This window comes from Haliaeetus albicilla, chromosome 12 (assembly GCF_947461875.1).
Source record: "Haliaeetus albicilla chromosome 12, bHalAlb1.1, whole genome shotgun sequence".
In the NCBI taxonomy this organism is placed as follows: Eukaryota; Metazoa; Chordata; class Aves; order Accipitriformes; family Accipitridae; genus Haliaeetus; species Haliaeetus albicilla.
Window position 1 is genome coordinate 4,334,531 of NC_091494.1, and position 18,244 is coordinate 4,352,774.

General features: G+C 51.0%; 1 long non-coding RNA gene and 3 other non-coding genes across 4 annotated transcripts; 3 read left to right on the forward strand and 1 right to left on the reverse strand.

Annotated features, from left to right (window-relative positions):
- Window positions 1–1,659: 1,659 nt before the first annotated feature.
- On the reverse strand, window positions 1,660–7,466 carry LOC138687965 (uncharacterized). Its single transcript, XR_011327002.1, has 2 exons — window positions 6,944–7,466; window positions 1,660–1,947 (listed from the first exon to the last, which is right to left on the reverse strand). It is a non-coding gene; the product is annotated as an uncharacterized lncRNA (long non-coding RNA).
- Window positions 7,467–9,678: 2,212 nt separating this feature from the next.
- On the forward strand, window positions 9,679–9,760 carry TRNAS-AGA (transfer RNA serine (anticodon AGA)). Its single transcript has one exon. It is a non-coding gene; the product is annotated as a tRNA-Ser (tRNA).
- Window positions 9,761–11,315: 1,555 nt separating this feature from the next.
- On the forward strand, window positions 11,316–11,387 carry TRNAM-CAU (transfer RNA methionine (anticodon CAU)). Its single transcript has one exon. It is a non-coding gene; the product is annotated as a tRNA-Met (tRNA).
- A 3,388-nt stretch (window positions 11,388–14,775) lies between these two features.
- On the forward strand, window positions 14,776–14,847 carry TRNAG-UCC (transfer RNA glycine (anticodon UCC)). Its single transcript has one exon. It is a non-coding gene; the product is annotated as a tRNA-Gly (tRNA).
- Window positions 14,848–18,244: the final 3,397 nt, after the last annotated feature.

Below are 18,244 nucleotides of genomic sequence, written 5' to 3' on the forward strand. Positions count from 1 at the left end.
CACTTAGAGATACACACGGAGTAAGTCCCGTTTTTGAACATATCCATCGAGCTCCTTCCTGGGGAATAATCCACTTTTTGACAGTTTTTTGATGTTGGTATTAATGGAACTACACAGTGTTTGTTTTGCCTTAGGTACTGTACCTATACAGGCCCCTATTCCAGTAACATGTTGCATGGTTATTCCCTCCTTCCTGTTTCCTCAAGAGCATTGAGAAGGTGTAGTCTCTGAGCTCAAGTTATATGTGTCATTAATTCTAATTGCCTCATAAAAGGGTGGATTGACATCATAGCAAAGCCAACAACTCTCTGTTAAGTTTGATTTGGTATGATTTAAAGTTTGGTAGGTAGCTTGTATTATTGCCCGTAGAGGATTTGGCCGATTTCTTTCTCTTGGGATTCCTTCAATAATATCACTTCTTCCTATGGTTATATCATGTGTTGGGGGTACTATTTCGGGTTCCTTAACTATGGAATTAGGACCTACAGCCTGCGGACGTTTTATTTTTTCCTTCTTCATAAAAATAAGTATTCCCCTGTCGTTTCCCTGTTCCCAAAACCTTACTCCCCAGGTCTTACCAATCTTCCATGCATCGTGTTGGGGCTGCAATACTTGAATCGTTAAGTACTTACAATTACCAGGATTAGCTAAACCTCCCTCAAATCCATAAGCAGGCTTCTTACAGCCCGTGGGTCCCCTGTCAACTGTAAGATATTGGTCAGGAGTTTGGGCCTTCCAACCTCCCGTTGTTATAGTTTCACATCCCCAATAAGCACAATAATATTCCCCTGGATAGTTACAGTAACTTTTTCCTGGGTTAGAACTGGGGCACCAATAGGTGGCTTTTGCATTTCCTTCTTCCGGTTTTTGCCGACATACATAATGATCTCCTATTAAGGTCTCAAATAATTCACAATTGGTAATAATAAACTTGGGTGCCCCAACGGCAACGGTAGTATTAAGAATTTTCTGATCATCCCATCTACTAAACGTCCACTTATAGGGTTGATGAGGGTTCTCGTTCCCACAGGCAGGTTTCGCCAGCATCGGTAACAGACTTATTATCCACATACCTAGATATAAGATTGAGAAAAGTGGTGTGGTCTTGCTCTTTCTATAAGCATTTCCAAATTTTTGACATTTAATTTGGTTTTTGGTTTTATTCCCCGAGGGAGATGAGAAACTTCGGGGTGGCCCTGAGGTTATTGGGTTTGGGAGTTGTGAGTCAAGGGGCCTCGTGTGCCGTTTCTGGAGGTGGTTCATCAACCTCAATCCCCACAGCAGTACGCCTCTGCCTTCTCCTCTGCCTACTCTGTTGCTTAGAGCAGCGAGGCGTACCATCTTCTCGGCAGCAGTCGTTATTTTTCAGGGGAACCTCCGTTGTCATATTTAGTCGACCTTGACTTATAGCTCTCCCAGCTCTTATCTTTCACCTCCCAGACTCCACACCTCACTCTGGCCACGGTCCGTCTGCAGGTTACATGTACGATTTTGGCCTTTGTTGGACAGGGCTCATTTGTATGGAAACAACACTTCTCGGGATTTATGCCTTTGGCAAAGATATCCCACCACTTTTGGGAGTCTTTTATAATTCTCCCGGTTGTTACTCCCACACATAATGCTTGCTCAGTTAGTTCCCGTTCGTAATTATAACATTCGTGGCAAATACCACTAGGGGAATACCCATAGGAGCAGTGGGTCCACCACTTTTCTCTACAGAGTTTACACCTGTAACATACAAAGGGATAACATATACAGTTAGGATCTTTACAAAAGATAGTCTCACTCATCCGCTTTTCTTCGGAACTTAATTTTCAAGCTGTCAGGGTCTCTGGTCGCCTCCCAGTGAGAACTCTGAATTGGTCCTTTGATTCTGCTTGCATGAGTCCACCCTCTTTCGGCAGTCCGGACTGCAGTATCTGTAGTAAGCAAAACAAGAAACGGTCCCTCCCAACAGGGAGTTAGAGATGACTCTTTCCAAGTTTTGATCAATACCTTATCTCCAGGCGTAATTTTGTGTATTGCAATATCTAAGGGTGGCCTCTGCACTATCAGTCCCTTCTTTATTAGTTCTTGCCGTCTCTTCATGAGTTCAATGATATACTCCTGTAAGAATTTTTCTTCTACCTTTGGGTGTTCGATTGGCATTTCTAGGTCATAGGGCATCCCATATAACATTTCAAAAGGAGAGATCCCAGTGTCTCCTCTGGGTTGTGTCCTTACATTTAATAGGGCTAATGGCAAGCATTTTATCCAATTCATTTTAGTTTCAATGATTAATTTAGTCAAATGTTTCTTAATTTCGCCATTCATTCTTTCTACTTTTCCTGAACTCTGTGGATGCCATGGGGTATGATATTCCCATTTAGTCCCTAAGGGATCCAAGGCCTCCTTGATAACCTTGGAGGTAAAATGGGGTCCCCGATCTGAATCAATTACTGCTATGTTTCCATACCGTGGTACGATGTTTTCCAGCAGTACCTTGACTACGGTTTTTGCAGTGGCTCGGGCTACCGGAAAGGCCTCCACAAAGTGGGTCAAATGGTCCACCAGTACTAGGAGATATCTGTATCTGCCCACTTTGGGAAGTTCGGTGAAATTGCTTTGTATTCTTTCAAATGGTCTTTTAGCCAGTTCACGCCCTCCTGGAACTCTTTCCCTGAGCTGATGCTTATTTACCCTTTGGCACGTTAGGCATTCCCCAACGATTTTCTTGGCTATATCGTATATTCCTATACACATATACTTAGTTCCGAATTGGTCTACCAATGCCTGTATTCCCCAATGAGTTTGCCTGTGAAATTCTCTCATTATTTTCCATGCCACCCGCTTTGGAATTACTTCTCTTCCATCAGGGAGAAACCATTTCCCTTCCTTTTCAATAACTCTTGCTTGTTTAAGTTTCTCCTTTTCTTGAGTGGTAAAACTCACGATACCATTGGCTTTTATTTGAGTCTGTGTTTGTTCCACTTCCCTTACGATTAGTAAGGCGGCTTTCTTTGCTTCTTCGTCAGCCAAATTATTTCCCCTTATTTGTTTATTGATACCCCTCTGATAGCCTTTTACATGTACTACTGCAATTTGTTTAGGTCCTCTTAGAGCCTTTAGAGTTTGTTTTATCAAGGCCTCATGTACTAGGCCTTTCCCTTGAGAGTTCACTAACCCTCGTTCTTCCCAAATTTTGCCAAATGTATGAACTACCCCGAATGCATAGTTGGAATCTGTAAATACTGTCCCTTGTTTATTTTCCAGTAACTGCAAAGCTCTTAGTACTGCATATAATTCACAAGCTTGGGCTGACCACGGTCGCATCGAGGGGGCCAGATTCTTTTACCTCTAGGGTGGTCCCATCTATTATCGCATACCCTGACCTTCGCTTCCCATTTACCATTCGTGATGACCCGTCTACAAATAATTTCAACCCATTCGGTAGTTCCTCTTCTTCCAAATCTTCTCTAATTTTGGTTTGGTGTTCTATTAATTGTATGCAATCATGAATTAAGTTCTCGCTTGGTTCCCCGTATAAGAACTGAGCTGGGTTTTGCAGGCTAGTTGTTTCAAGCTCCAACTTGGGGGAATGAATTAGGATACCCTCGTATTTCAACAGCCTGGCGTCAGTGATCCATTTGTCTGCCTTCTGCTGTAATACCCCCCGTACGTTATGAGGCGTATACACTTTCAATTCTCCTCCTAGAGTTACTTTCCCAGCTTCTTCAACTAAAAGGGCCGTGGCTACTACAGCTTGTAGGCAAGTAGGCCATCCCCTACTAACCGGATCTAATAATTTGGAAAAATAGCCCACGGGTTTCTTTCTTCCAGCCCATTCTTGGGTTAATACCCCAAAGGCTGTTCCTCCCTCTGAATTCACAAACAAATAAAACGGTCGTCTAATATCGGCTAAACTTAACACCGGAGCATTTACAAGGTCAGCTCTGAGGCTTTCTAGACTCTGTTCGTCCTCCTGAGTCCATTTTATTAATCCTACCCCTACTAATTTCTGATACAAAAACTTCACTTTGCTGCTATAATTTTCGATCCATTGTCTACAGTACCCTAAAAGTCCTAACAATTGCCTTATCTGTCTCTTACTTGTTGGTGCCTGGAGGGATAAAATACCATTCACTCGCTCAGGATCTAATTTCTTAGTTCCCTTACTTAGCCGGTGTCCTAAGTATTTTACTTCCTCTTCAGTAAACTGCAATTTAGACTTTGAAACCTTTAATCCCTTTAGGCCTAAAAAGTTCAATAATCTAATGCTCTCATTTCTAACAGCCTCTTGATCTTCCCCAGCTAACAACAGATCATCTACATACTGCACTAAAGTCACTTCTGGGTTTGATTCAAAAGTTTCTAATACTTGTTCTAGAGCTTGCCCAAACAAATTTGGTGATTCTGTAAACCCTTGTGGGAGTACAGTCCATCTTAATTGTTGTTTCCTATGGGTCTCAGGATCTTCCCACTCAAAGGCAAAAGAAGCCCTACACTTCTCCTTTAGAGGGCAGGCCCAAAATGCGTCCTTTAAGTCTATTACACTATACCATTTTAATTCAGGGGAGAGTTGACTTAGTAAAGTATATGGATTGGCTACCACTGGGAATCTAGTAATAGTCCTCTTATTCACTTCTCTTAGATCCTGTACTAAACGGTAGGACCCGTCCGATTCCTTTATGGGCAGAATGGGGGTATTGTGTGGTGACATGCAAGTTTTTAATAATCCCTGCTGCAACAACCTTTCGATCACTGGTTGTAGTCCATATCTGCCCTCTTGTGACATGGGATATTGTTTGACTCTAATTGGAACTTCTGCGTTCTTAATGGTGACTTCAAAGGGAGCAATGTCTAATCGTCCTACTGACTCCGGGGTATACCATACTTCAGGACTGATTTTAGCTTCATCCTCTGTTGTCAAAACACACAATTTTACCGCTATTTCTCTGTTCTTTATTTCTAAGTTAATTCCTAACTCAATCATTAGATCTCTTCCTAATAAATTGTATTCTGCTTCAGGTACTAACAAAAGGGATCCTATTCCAATTTGAGATGGAGTTTCTATTTCCACTCCTTTTATTATTGGTACCTGAAACGGTTCCCCTTTTGCTCCTATTACTTGTAATTTCTCCGAGGACAGTGTGCATCCTCGGGGCACTAACTGGACAGTAGATCTTTCTGCCCCAGAGTCCACAAGGAACTCTACTTCTTGATGCTGGGGACCTAATTTTAATTTTATCAAGGGCTCTGTTTTCCTAGAGGTCCCCAGCAAATAGAGCCCCTGACCCCCCTAATCTTCTTTAAACATTCGTTCATCCTGTATACGCTTTCTGCAATTCCTCCTCATGTGTCCTTTCCTTTGACAGTGAAACACTCAATCTGTCTCGAATTCTTTATGTCACCCTGGCTTCCCTGAGGACTTTCTTTTGGCCCTTGGGCACTACATCCCCCCATACAGGATGCTATTCCTCTCTGTCCTTCTCGGACAGCTGCCACCAAAATCCTTGCCTGCTTCTTCTGAATCTCTTCCTCCCTTCTCACATACACTTTCTGAGCTTCCCTCAACAGCTCATCTAATCCTCGCTCCTGCCAATCTTCCAACTTTTCCAGTTTCTTTCTAATGTCTACCCATGATTTCGCCACAAGCTGAGTTTTTAACAGGGCTTGCCCCACCGGAGTGGCAGGATCCAGCCCGGAATAGAGCTGCAGATTCTTTCTCAATCTCTCTAACCACTCAGTGGGGGGTCTCATCTCTCTTCTGGTGTTCACTAAATGCTTTGTTAATATTCTGTCCTCGGGGAACAGATTCCTTAATGAATGCCTTGAACAATTATAGTACGCAGAGCTGCCATATGGGTTCTATGTTCCGCATTCTGGTTATCCCAGTTTGGCCGCTGTAGTGGCCATTTAATATCTGCGCCTGGACCGTGTTGGTGTTGCTGATCCCAAACTCTCATTCCTGCTCTTCGAATCATTTCCCTTTCCTCTACTGTGAATAGTATACCTAAAACTGCCTGCAACTCTTCCCAGGTATATACATTAGGACCCAAAACCTGGTCTAACCTTTCGGATACTCCCAAGGGGTCTTCTAAAAGGTTCCCCATCTCCTTCTTGAATTCCCTTATATCTCCGGAATTCAAGGGTACCGGCACAAATCCCATGCCAGGTTGTGGGCCCCCCATAGCTATTTCTCTTAAGGGGTATAGTCTTTCCTCTGACTGCTCTTTCCTCCTAGTCTGACTCCTTGTCATCCTCCGAATCTCTTCAGGGGAACTAGGAGAGCCTAAGTCTGGGTCTGGGACTGTCAGGGGAGAGGAGGAATGGGGGGGTTGGGTCAGGCGTGAGTTCAGGGGGAACATAAGGGGGAGGAGGTGTGGGAAGCTCTTCGAGGTTTTTAGGTTTTTTCCTATGATTCTTTTCACTTAGAGTGAACACATGGATTCGGGTATCTAATCTTATCCATAAACTAGCATATTCACTCTCTTCTAAACTAAAGGGTTCCTTAGAATTTACATATATGTTTAGGGCCTGACATATCCAATCCTCAAATGTCCCAAAAACAGGCCAAAATACCCGATCTCTTCTGATTTGTTTACCACCCCACACCTGCATGCAATAATATATCATTTTTTCTCTGCTTTTGCCTTGTCTGGGTGGCCAGTCATCCCAATGGGCAATCATTAATCCTAGAGGGCTGTCTGGCGGTATGTCGGGTAACCTCACCTTGGGGCCCCTCATGGAGTCAGAAGGCTTGCTTTTCTTCTGCCCCATCTTCCAAAGTGCCTTCTCACACACACACACACACGCACCCCTCATTCGTGGCTCACGCCCTTGCGGGCAATGAGAACTGCACTACAAGAGGGTCCGCACTCACTTCGCTCCTTCCGGGAGCGTCTCGTTCATGCGCACTTCGGGAAACCCACCCCGACCGAACGGGAACGCTTTCAATACTCACTTAACCTGGAGTCTTTGTCCGGATCTTCGTGCACGAAAATTACGGGGTACTGCAGTGTTCTTTTGCCTGCTTGCCAAATTTAGGGTTCGGAGGTAAGGGTCCTGGAAAGGATATCGTCCACTCCGGGGCCATACAAGGATGGGGCGCCTCCCCAGAGTTTAGATTCCGAACCAAGTTAACCTTATCTGAGTCACGGCACCAAATTTGTTATAAGCGGCGACGAAAAATTGTACACCAGCCCATGGGTAATCCAATCAAAGTTTATTGAAGCAAGCGGCAAACAGGCAAAACAGCGCTGGGCGGCCGGGGAGTCTCCGCTCTACCAACGGCGCGCGCCCCCCCCCACCTTCAGCGTCCCCTTTTTATAGTTTTTTTGTTGCCAGGTTAGAGTCCAGAGTCTGGGCCCACGTGGGCTTGTTTAGTATCTTCTGCGATTGCACGCTTTGTTGCTGGGGGAGTCCTGGGATGAAGGCTGTAGTCTTCTTCTGTGTTTCTTGTCATCTGGAGCATGCGTACTGTAAAATACCTCCTCATGAGGCATTGAAAGCTAATACAGCTTGTTCACTTAGCAAGACATTGCAGTTACAAAGTTTCCAACCGAACCTGCTTGCAAAGGCTAAAACTGCCTTGCAAAAACGAACACATTGTGCAAGGCTTACAGAACAGGTTTGATCAACAAACACGTAAGTTTATCACATGTCCCTTGACCACCACCTAGGCATTATTGATCTTCATCTGTACCCTGCCATGGCAGCATGCTTTTCTTGCCAGGTGCAACCACCAGCAGCAGCAGCAGGTGCAGTTCTGTGCCAGGCCAAAAAAAGCCTCCCTCCTGGCTCCTGTACCACCACTGCAGTGAGGAGCCCAGCCCGGAGCCCTCCCAACAGGCAAAAAGCACTGGCCTCAGTTGGTCTCAAGGCTGCAAGGAGGCAAGGGGACTGGCTTGAAACCCCAGGGGAAAGCTGGGCATTTTCTGAGCACAAGAGCCTGCCTGCAGAAGATGTAAGGCACCCACCCTGGAGCCAGCCTGAAGAGACGTCTGTCTGCCTTGGCCAGGAATCAAAGCTGGGTCAACGGCTTGGAAAGCAGCTGTGCTCACTAATATTCCAGCAATGCACCTGTGGGCAGTGCTGCCTCCTGCTCCTCCAGATCAGAGCCTGGCCAGCCTCCTGCTCCTCCACTCCACAGACTGGCTGGCCTCCTCCCTCCAGCCCCCTGCACACACACTTCCTCAAGCCACTCCTCATGCTCAGCCTCTCGACTGCAACCACCTCCCACCCTTGCTCTGTGTGGTGGGTTGACCCTGGCTGCATGCCAGGTGCCCACCAAAGCCACTCTATCACTCCCCCTTCTCAGCTGGACAGGGGGGAGAAAATAGAACAAAAGGCTCGTGGGTCAAGATAAGGACAGTTTAATAAAGTGAAAGCAAAGGCTGCGCGCGAAAGCAAAGAAAAACAAATGATGTTATTCTCTACTTCCCATCGGCAGGCGATGTCTAGCCACTTCCTGGGAAGCAGGGCTTCAGGACGCATAGTGGTTGCTCCGGAAGACAAAAATGCCCCCCTTCCGTCTCCCTTTACTTAGCTTTTATATCTCAGCTGACATCATATGGTATGGAATATCTGTTTGGTTAGTTTAGGTCAGCTGTCCTGGTTATGTCCCCTCCCAAGATCTTGCCTTGTCCCAGCCTGCCATTGAGGGGGGGGGCAAGAATGTTGGAGAGACAGCCTTGATGCTGTGCCAGCACTGCTCAGCAGTAGCCAAAACACTGGTGGGTTACCAACACCTTTCTAGCTACTGAATGCAGAGCACAGCGCTATGAGGGCTGCTATGGGGAGTATTAACTCCATCTCAGCCAGACCTAATACACTCTGCATGCAGTCAGACACTGCCAGGTGCACCCCCGCCACACTGCCTCCTTAATGCCATTTTCCTGCTCCAGAGCCAAGACAGAAGGGGAGCCACTTTCATCTGGTGGTGTAAATTACCGCTTTTGTGGATCGTTTGATATTTTGGTCCATGCTCAGGAACTGGACAATGCTTGCAGCGGTGGAAAAAAGCTCTGCACGTACCTATTCCACCAAATCAAGCTCTCCCCAGTCTCCCTCTAAGTCACCCACACCCCCATTTATTCTCCCTTTGCCCCTCCACCCTTTTGCTCAGCCAGTCTCTACCTCGCCCTTTCCATGGATCTCTCCCACTCTCGCAAACCATTGCCCCTACACACCAACAACCTGCACGGCGGTCATGGTCTTTGTTCAAGGGCTGACACCGCCCTAAGTCCCCAAGAGGCTGGAAGTGCTGCCGGGAGATCACCATCTGCCCTGCAGCAGTGTCCCCACCGTAGTGCTCACAGCAGGCTTGGAGGCACCCTCAGATAAATCTGAGAAGCAAAGTGGGGTCTAATATCTCACCTCACGCTGGTTGTCTCCACACAGCTGCCTTCTCTTCTTCCCTGGAAGCAGCAGAGACACCAGCTGGGGGGTGAAACCATCCCCCCCTCCCGTGGCAGGATATCCCAGATGCCCGGCTGAGGACAAGGCGCTGGGAGCTTCAGCTGTAGCCCCTGGGGTTAAGCCTCTCAAGGCCTCTGCAAGGCTGGCAGCAGGTGCCCATCATGCTCAGTGCAGGTCCCAACCGCAAATCTTCGAGTGGAGCCTAGCCCTGAAACTCCCAGGGAGCCGGGTGTCATTGCACAGGGCACGTGATCAGCAGGGCAGAGAGGCTTGGAGCAGGTAGTTGTGGCCGAGTGGTGAAGGCGATGGACTAGAAATCCATTGGGGTTTCCCCGCGCAGGTTCGAATCCTGCCAACTACGGGGCGCAGTCCCCTTTTGGGCTCCCTGCAATTGACCACGCTGCAGCCAGCAGTGGGACTCAGCTCCACACTGTGCCTGGTGCCCAGGGAGACAGTGAAAGCCCCTTGCCTACAGCACTTGTCCTCGCTCCCCTACCCACCCACCCCCCCCCCCCAAAATTCCTGGATGAAAGGGAAATCCTGCTCCCGTTGACAAGGGAGGCATGTTGGGGAAGAGAATGGACCAGTGCCGAGTACCAGCCATGACAAGTGGTCCAACGTTGTTGGCTCCTGAGCAGAACTTAAGAGCCTGATCTCACCTCAGACCTCATGCAGAACAACCCTACCAGCTGTCTGTCCTCCCTAGGCCTGAACCTACAGCAGCTCACCTCCAAAGACAGCCTGCACAGCATGGCCCTCATTGCTAAAGATGAAGGGGAGGCACCTCCTGGATCTGAGATCTTGCCAGCACTCACAAAGTGCCCCTCACTTTAGGTCTCACAAAGGCAGACTGGTGTGGAGCAGCAGGCAAGGGGTGGGGGTGGGGGGAAGAGAAGGGGCCAGCGCCAACTATGAGCTACAGAATGGGGGAGCACAGCACAGCACAGCACTGGCAGGGCAAGGCCCTCACCGCTGGTGTGAAAGGCAAGGCGCCAACTGCTAGACAACTTGCTTAGAAGAACGAACACTGCCTAGGACTAAGGGCTTTTACCTCAGCGTCAACGTCACCTGACGACCCAACCTAAACTGGTTGCAGATGATAAACCAATGGAAGACTGGTCTTTCAAAAAAGACCCGGGTATACAGCCACGGCCAGAACAGCAATCAACGTAAATCGAGTATAAAGCCCCTCCACCTGCACAGGACGTTGGTTTAGAACAATGAAGATTAACACCCCACCGAGCATCTGTCCACACCACCTGCCCGGGAGAAGCACATACTGATTTGGGGAGCAATAGTAACTGATTAGCCCACCCCTTAACATGAGTAATTTGATTGGTCGACACAACTGTATTGTAAACATATACCAACCCTGCTTTCCTCTATCTCGGGGTCCTCCATGCATTAGGCTGGGCCACCACTACATGGACAGCCAAATTAGGAGGATTAATTCCCTTGGTAATTCTACGCTTGGTAATGCTAAGCGTCCTTGTCTCCCTCCTCGGCTGGCAAAGAACGGATGTTGACACCGGGCACAATCCCACAGCCCCCTGGGCGTTGGCTTTCTGGGCAGGGTGGCAGCCCTCCTGAGCTCGCTGGAGAGCAGCTCCCGTCTGCCCTGCAAAGCAACAAGGCTGCCCCCTCGCTCCGGGGTTTCTTCCAGTGCCTGCAGAGCCAGCTTGGGTGACCGAGAAGAAAGTCCCCATGCAGGGTTATGGGCAGGAGATGTGGGGAGAAGGGCAAGGCAAGGCCCTTGAGCTGCCCCCCCAGGCCCAAAGGAGGTGAACTTTCCAGAGAGCCCATTTTCTGGCCCGCGTGAGGGCACAGGACAGAGGAAGGGAAAGAGGCATGAGGGCTGGCAGCGCCAGGGAGCATCAGGCAGGGCCGTGGGAGGTGCCGGCAGAGGTGCTGGGGGGAGCAGAGTGGCGCAGCGGAAGCGTGCTGGGCCCATAACCCAGAGGTCGATGGATCGAAACCATCCTCTGCTAACTGGCCCTTTTTTTCCCTCCTCCTGACAGCTGCTGCCTCTCCCAGCAACTTTTGACCTGCACTGCTCTAGCTCTCTGGGCACCCATGGCCACGGCCCTCCTGTTCCCTCAGCCCCTTCTCTCTGCCACTGCCACCTTCTTTCTCCTTTGCCTTCTTAGGAGCCAGCACTCCCATAGTGCCCCTCGCCAAGGCAGACGGGTGGCTGTGGAGCAGCAGGCAGAGCTCCCCCCACAAGGAAGTGGGTGGCCTGGGGACACAGGCATTTCTCCCTTCCCATCCAGCAGCTCAATCCCAACTTCCCAGCTGCAAGCAGGGACCTCCAGGAATCTGCAGGTGGGGAGGAGGAGGACAAGGCTGCTGCTACTTTGGCAAACACCAGCGCAATCAGCTTGACCATCTGGGGGGTTTCTCCATCCTAGTCTGTTTGCTGCCGTGCTCACTCGCAGCTCCAGCCAGGAGCAGGGCTGAGTAGGTATTCCCAGTGGGCACTGTATTGGCCATACGTGGCTAGGTGTTGGCAGTGGTGGGGAGAGGGGCTGCTGCAGGGTGGCCTCTGTGGGGAAGAGCTAAGGGGCTGCCCTGCACCACACACACAGCTGGTTCCAGGGGCCTCCACAACACTGAGCCATCTGCAAAGCTTGTGGCACCCAGGGCACCCATGCTGGCTGGAGCAGGTGGATACTCCTGAAGGAACTGCAACCTGCGGAGAAGGCACGCCAATGAAGACTTCCCCTGACGGGCCTGAAGCCTGTGGAAGAGCCCACGCTGAAAGAGGTTTTCCTGTTCAGAAGCGCAGCATGGGGAGAACCCATGCTGGAGTAGTCTGCAGTGAAGGAGTGCAGCTGAGCCTGGAAAAATTGGGAGGCATGGCGGTGTTTTCTTTGTCTTTTATTGCTCACTACAAGACAAAACACACACATAGCCCGAGTCTTTCCCTCTCTTCTGGCTGCTCAGGACTGGAATTCAGTGCTGGACACCCACCCCCTCACTCCCACGTGCACATCAGCAGGTGCTCTGAACCCTAGACTGTACCACAGGTCTGTGCAGAATCCACGCCTGCAGCCCAGGCCTGGTTTGTCCAGTGTCCTGCTCCAACCCTGGGCAGTCCCTGATGCCAATCCACTCTCCTCACTGGCTAGTGCAGCTTGAGATCTCCTAGCAAATACCCCTCTCACACACACACACACACCTCCCGAACCCCCCCGAAAACCAGAAAAGCACAGTCTGACAGAAATGAGCTAGGAGTAGAATGCAATGAAAACAAGACCAATCGCATTCTTGCTCTTCATGGGTGTGCAAAGGGTTTCCAGGATGAGTTGCTCCTTCCCCTTCCCAGGGATCCAGGTGAGGCAGACCAGCCTGCTGTTGCCCCCATTCTCCTTTGTGCCTTTTGGGAAGATAGGAGTGACAATGACTTTCTTCCAGGACTCAGGAACCTCTCCCAGTTGTCACGACCTTTCAAAGATAATGGAGAGTGGCCTCTTCTATGGGTCTTTCTTCCTGGAAGTGCTTCGCGTGCTGGCAGCAGGAAGATAGCACAGGTATCTGCAGGTGAGCTCCCTGCTACCTGAGTACCTGACTGGCCAGAAGCCAGAAGATCGCTTGCATGTTGACTGTGAGGTGGCCTCTGGCTCTGCAGGCAATGGGCCATCCACAGGAATAGCGCTTGTGCTAAGTGCTCGTCTTCATTCCAGAGTGGATACCACTGCACGGTATATCTTTTTATATCCAAACACTTCTTGGTCCAAAGGAAGTGAACAGTCCCTGAGAGGGAGATCTGAGAACATGCGGGCATGACAGTGTCAAAAATGGCCGTCCGGCAATCACAAAGCAGTAGGAGAGCCCACGGGGAATGACGCTGTCAGAAGTTGCCTCTTCCCTTTGTTTAGTGAGTGGGGGCTTCCTTGCCCGATGTGCTTCTGGGTACACAGGTAGGGTTGGCTGGTCCTGGCAGCCAATCACAGGTCTGCCTGAGAGCAGGTGGGTACAACGGGGTCCAGAAATGGCTGTCAGCCAATCACAGAGCAGTAGGAAAACATGGTGGTTATGGTGCTTGTTAAGAAAATGGCAGCTGAAAGAAAATGCTGCCCCCTGTGTATGTAGGGGAAGGTACGTCCTGGTCACGTGTACTTCATCATTCATCAGTGCCGGCATGGGCATTCACCAAAGCAATCATCCATCACCAAAACCAGTGGCAGCACAAGGCAGGTTTTAGCCCAGGAACAGGTAATGCGCGGAGTCCTGCAACACAAATTGCTTACTGATTGCTGAGCTACTACTACACATGTCTACAAGCTACGGACATATCCAGTGCCTAGGAAGAAACCCAGGCTGGTTGCTGTGCCTTTTTAATTCAACCAAAGGCTACATCATGCAACCACACATTAGCCCAGGACAGCGTGATTGTGACTCCGATTGGGGCAGCCTCCGACTGCGCTACCTCAGCGTTATGCCCTCTGGTATTCCCCATGGGCACTGTATTGGCTACACATGGCAAGGTTTTGGTAGTGGAGGAGTCAGGGGGTGCTGCAGAATGGCCTCTGTGGGAAGAGATAACGGGCTGCCCTGTGTCAGACACAGCCAGTTCCAGCTCCGCAGCGGACCCACCGCACAAGACAGCTGAGCCGTCGTCAACATTGGTGGCCCCTCTGTGAAAACATATTCCAGAAAGGGCAGAAAACGCCGGGCGGAGAGAGGTGGGAGGAAAAAAAAGAGTGGGTAAGAGCAGAGACACATCCTGCTTGGACAGGTAAAGGAGTCTGGTGTGAAGCACTGAAGTTGTCCCGGCACAGGGGAGAGGAAAGGCGGTGTTTTATGTTTGTCTTTTTGTTTCTCGCTACTTGCATCTGCTTTAAGTGTCCAAGAATTGATTTTGCCCAAGTCAAGCCTGATTTTCCCACAAGAGTTTTTGCTAAGCCATGTCCGTGTGTTTATCTTGAGCCATGAGATTTCTCATTGTGTTTTCAGTGCTCTGCATCGCCCTGCGGGTGGGGAAAGTAGTGAGCAGCTGGGTGGGCGTTTGTCTGTGCTTAAACCACCACAGGTACGTACCCACAAACGCACATGCACCTGCATAGCACGTGCGCAGCTGGCCCACATGCGAACGCAGATGGGGAGCGTGACCATTACCAGCAGCCAGCAGCTGGAGTTTCCGTAGCCAACAGCTCACAGGCAGAGAAGCACACCCAGGTGCCAGCAGGTTGAGGTCGTGTGTATGTGTGCAGGGGGCTGGAAGGAGGAGGCGGGATAGCCTGTGAAGCGGAGGAGCAGGCAAGAGGGCAGTTGGTGACCTGGCAGAGCAGGAGGCAGGCAAGAGTGGGACATAGAGGAGCAGGAGGGAGGCCAGGCTCTGGGCTGGAGGAGCGGGAGGCAGCAGTGCATGCAGGAGCGTTGGTGGTATAGTGGTGAGCGTAGCTGCCTTCCAAGCAGTTGACCCGGGTTCGATTCCTGGCCAACGCAGACCAACTTTTCTTCTGCCTGGCTCCACAGTGCCTTCCCCATTTAGCAACAGCGGGCTGCAGGGGCTGCTTTGTACCATTCTGAGATTCTCAGGCAGTGTTGAAGCACTGCAGCAGGTGCCCGGAGAACCTTGGGATTCTCCATGCCTGGGTGTCACACTCAAGTTTCAGTGGGGCTCAGGCACTGAGTCACCTGCTCTAGCTTTGGGGCTAGCCCTGCTTTAGGCAGGCATTTGGACTAGTGACCGCCTGAGATGCCTTACAGTCTACCTCCTTCCATGAAGCAACAAGTCCCAGAGAGATCTGTGCCCTCCTTCCTCCTCTGCACCATGGGCAGTAAGTGAGCCTCTTCCCCACAGGAATGGGGGAGCTCAGTCGTTGCTCTGCACTTGGCGCATCCTCTGTGCTTTCACCATGACTCTCCAGCCCCTTTCCCACAGACTGGCTCCTCGAGATCGGCACAGCACTGACCCCGAGGTTGGTGTGGCACAGCCCTCCTTGCCCAGCCTTCCCAGCTCCGAGGAGGGAAGAAGGAAGCACCCTTGTTGCCCCAGGAACCGTCCATGAGGCAGCGCTGCAGGCCAAGTGCTTGGCTTGCCATCCCCTGAGGCTCTGGAGGGAATGGAGGAAGTCACGGGAAAGGTAGACGTGTGCCTGGAGCCCTTCACAGGACATTGGCGTGCGTAGAGCCGTAATTCACTGACGGTTCCTTTGGTTGCTCCCCTGAAGGAGTGCCTTGGGCTTTGGGAGATGTGTCGGAAGTGTGCTGCCCCTGTGCTGGGTACTCCAGTTCCATGTGGTACGAAGCGCGTGTAGGAGCTGCGGTCGCCAGTCCACAGCCCTTGGTGGGAGCAAGGCAAGGGTGCTCCCAGGATACAGCTCCCCCTGCAGCAGTGCCAGGAGGAGGCTGGCTGAGGTGGGCTGGCTCTGGCAGCTGCAGGGCGCGGACCAGCAGCAGCAGCAGCAGCGGGTCAGGATGGCGGAGTGGTCTAAGGCATTGCATTCAGGTTGCAGCCTCCCTGGGAGGCATGGCTTCGAGTCCCACTCCTGACAGGCTCTTCTCTCTGGCTGCCCCCCTTCATGGCTTCTCTCTCTTGGCCTCTCTCTTCAGTGGAGGCTTCTTGCCCCTCTGGGGGCTCTGCTCAGCCTGCTGACCAGGTCTTGCTGCAGTCCCAGCTCCTGTAGAAGGAGAAATGGGCGTACCCATGCTGCCCCACCAGTAGCAGGTGGGTAGGCCTAGAACAGAATCATGGAAGGAGGAGAGCCCCTGGGGAACTCCACTTTTCCACTCTCCCCTACAAAAGTCACATTCTGCATGCCTCTCCTCTCCCCTGCAATGTGCAGCTTTTGGCATTCTTCAAACATTCACCCACAAAATCCTCTCTCCCTGCTTCCACTCTCCCCTCCAACAACCCTTCTGGTTGGAAGGCATTTCAGGGAGTCAGAGAGTGCATCCTCCTGCTTCTGGCAGGCTCCCACCAGCTGATCAGTGCTTTGTCCTTTCGGGTCATAAAATACCTTGAGGACAGACGTTTCACAGCCTCTCTGGACCCCTGTTCCCATGCTTAGGCACCCTCCGGGTGATCATTTGTGTTTGTGTAGCCAGTCACAACCTGCCTGCTCAACTTCTGACCATGGCGCTCATCCTCCAGCCATCGCAGTAGCCTCCTGGAGTAGGCACCAGGAGGCTCCTATTAGATCCCCGGCTAAGCATTTTCTTCTCCCAGCTGAGCAAGCCTTGGGTCCTCAGCCTCTCCTCACAAGGCCAGAGCCCCCTGCCCCTGACTATCCTAGGGATCCTCCGCGGAACTTGCTCCAGTTTATCATCACCTTTCCTTGGTTCCCCAGATAGTCCTTCTTCCCCCGTTTTGGAGATGGGGCAACTTTTCCCTCTCCTTAGTCATCAGGGAGCTCCTCTGCCCTCTGCTCCCAAAGCTGGAGAGCCCCTGCGATGCATCCTTCCCTCTTTCAGGCCCAGTGGCACACTCTGTTGGTGGCAATCCAGGATGTGGCATTGACCAGCAGGATTTCAACCCAGAAAGTTTCCCTGAGCTGGCAGTTCCTCACCAGCAAACACGGACAGCACCAGTGGGAAGAGGGACAGGTGGGAGTAAAGGCCCACCAGTAAGAGGCCAACAGGGGCGTGGCAGGCTCTCTCCAACACTGCTGACAGGACAGAGGCATCCTCACACAATCCCACCCCAGGCTGCACGAGCACTGGTGGCATTTTTCAGAAGGACCGCAGTCAGGAAGTATGAGCCACAGAAGAGGTCCTCCTGTGCACACAGGAAGAGGAAGAGGAAGAGGGGACATGCACAGGGTGGTATCAGAGCATGCCAGAGCGTGTCAGGATTGAGGGAGATGCTGAAGGAGCTGGGATTGTTCAGCCTGGAGAATAGACAGTGAGGGGGCTTCTGCTATATGAAGGTAGCTCTCTGGCTTGCCAAGGCCTGCCCTGGGCCAGAAAGTCCTTGGGAGTGCAGGACACAGGAGTGGCTTGGCCTCCTGCATGAGCCAGCCTGGCCTGAGCTGCAGCTCCCAGGGGCTGGGGAGCTCTGGGAGATCTCTGACTGCCCATTGAAGCCTGTAAGGGGGGCACAAAGTGTCGGTGGCTGCATCAATGGCTATAGTGGACAGAACATTTACCGTGATCTTGGGGAAGTGTGAGGGACTGTGCTGACTTGCTGACTCGACATTGCTGCTGCCTCAACATCCTGTTGTTGTAGGGGAGTACGCACAAGACGTCCCCGAAGAAACCACCATATCCGCGCCTGCCGAGCTGTGCTTGCCCGATAGGGTCATGAGTTCTGTGGAAATGGGTGGACTTTTCAGAGAAATTGTGGGACAATAAAAGAACTGTGTACTCCCCTCTCGTGGGCGGAAGACCCGAAACTGGAAGACATCGGAAGGACTGTGACACCTGAAACTGAAGGAAAGACACCTGACAGGCAGCAGAAGAACCCAACCCTCCATTAACGGCGTCGGAACCAACTCAGCGGGACGTTGCTGGCTTCATGGTGGTGGTAACTAGTCTTGCTACCTCTCTTCCGTTCTCTTGCTTAGGTCTGCCTCTTTTTCTTCTTCCTCCCTCTGTTCTATTGCAGTTATTGGTTGTTGTAGGAAATAAAAGCTATAAGGTTGTACAGCATATGACCTCGTTTGTGTCTTAATCTCGCTCTCAGGATCATTTAACAACCCTCCCTGATATTGGATGGGGACAGGAAGCAAACAGTCTGGGGACCACGGGCAGCCCCAGCAGGCAGTGCTGCCAGGAAGGAAACCAAGGACAAAATGCCCCAAGCAAGGAAGCTGCCTTGTGGGCACTGGCCCACACAGCCCACTGGACCAGAACCCTTTCTCCCCGAGTGCTGGGTGAGACTAGCAGAGCCCCAGGAAGA